The sequence below is a fragment of the Procambarus clarkii genome, chromosome 8, assembly GCF_040958095.1.
Source record: "Procambarus clarkii isolate CNS0578487 chromosome 8, FALCON_Pclarkii_2.0, whole genome shotgun sequence".
Taxonomy (NCBI): domain Eukaryota; kingdom Metazoa; phylum Arthropoda; class Malacostraca; order Decapoda; family Cambaridae; genus Procambarus; species Procambarus clarkii.
In genome coordinates, this window is record NC_091157.1 from 34443453 (window position 1) to 34445237 (window position 1785).

The following is a 1785-nucleotide window of genomic DNA, read 5'->3' on the forward strand; positions in this document are numbered from 1 at the left end:
GCATATAGTCCTGGGGACCAATCAGGCTTGTTAGCATCTGTGTTCTTCACGTGTGACCCAAAGAATGAGGTGATATGATAAAATACCATGCCCACGATTACCAACCAAGTGCAGGCGAGGGGATTTAAAAAGCCTTGGCTACAGTCCTCTTTTGTCCGGTCGTGTTAGTTGAGCAGTTAAAGGATCCTGTATGCCAGCAGAGTGCTCCTGGCAGTATGGGATCGAGTTACGTTTGGGGTGTGAGTTTTCAGTTGCATATAGTCCTGGGGACTGTTCAGGCTTGTTAGCATCTGTGTTCCTCATGAGTGCCCCAAAGAATGAGGTGATTTGATAAAATACCGTGCAGAAAATTACCAACCGAGTGCTGGCGGGGTGATGGAAATAGCCTCGGCTACCATCCTCTTTTGTCCGGTCGTGTTCGTCGAGCGGTTAAGTGATCCTGTATGCCAGCAGAGTGCTTCTGGCAGAATGGGTTCGAATCACTTCTGGGGTGTGTGTTTTCAGTTGCTTATAGTCGTGGGGACCATTCAGGCTTGTTCGCATTCGTGTTGCTCATGTGTGCCCCAAAGAATGAGGTGATTTGAGAAAGTACTATGCCCATTATTACCAAACGAATGCCGGCGGGGGGATGGAAATAGCCTCGGCTACCATCGTCTTTTGTGCGGTTGTGTTGGTCGAGCGGTTAAGGGTTCTTGTACGCCAGCAGAGTCATCCTAGCAGTATGGGTTCGAATCACTTCTGGGGTATGAGTTTTCTGTTACATATAATCCTGGGGACCATTGAGGCTTGTTAGCATTTGTGTTCCTCACGTGTGCCCCAAAGAATGAGGTGATTTGATAAGACACCATGACCAAGATTCCCAACCGAGTGTTGGCGAGGGGATGGAAATAGCCTCGGCTACCATCCTCTTTTGTCTGGTCGTGTTGGTTGAGTGGTTGAGGAATCCTGTACGCCAGCAGAGGGCTCCTGACAGTATGGGTTCGAGTCACTTCTGGAGAGTGTGTTTTCAGTTGCATATAGTCCTGGGGACCATTAAGGCTTGTTCACATTCGTGTTCCTCACGTGTGCCCCAAAGAATGAGGTGATTTGATAATATACCATGCCCAAGATTACCAACCGAGTGCTGGTGGGTGGATGGAAATAGCCTCGGCTACCATCCTCTTTTGTCTGGTCGTGTTGGTTGAGCGGTTAAGGGATCCTGTACGCCAGCAGAGTGCTCCTGGCAGTATGGGTTCGAGTCACTTCTTGGGTGTGAGTTTTCACTTGCAAATAGTCCTGGGGACCAATCAGGCTTGTTAGCATCTGTGTTCCTCACGTGTGCCCCAAAGAATGAGGAGATTTGATAAAATACCATGCCCAAGATTACAAACTGAGTGCCGGCAGGGGGATGAAATAGCCTCTGCTACCATCCTCTTTCATCCGGTCGTGTTGGTTGAGCAGTTAAGGGATCCTGTACACCAGCAGAGTGCTCCTAACAGAATAGGTTCGAGTCACATCTGGGGTGTGAGTTTTCAGTTGCATATAGTCCTGGGGACCAATCAGGCTTGTTAGCATCTGTGTTCCTCACGTGTGACTCAAAGAATGAGGTGATATGATAAAATACCATGCCCAAGATTACCAACCAAGTGCTGGCGGGGGGATGGAAATAGCCTTGGCTACCATCCTCTTATGTCCGGGCGAGGGGATTTAAAAAGCCTCAGCTACAGTCCTCTTTTCTCCGGTCGTGTTGGTTGAGCAGTTAAGGGATCCTGTACGCCAGCAGAGTGCTCTTGGCAGTATGGGTTC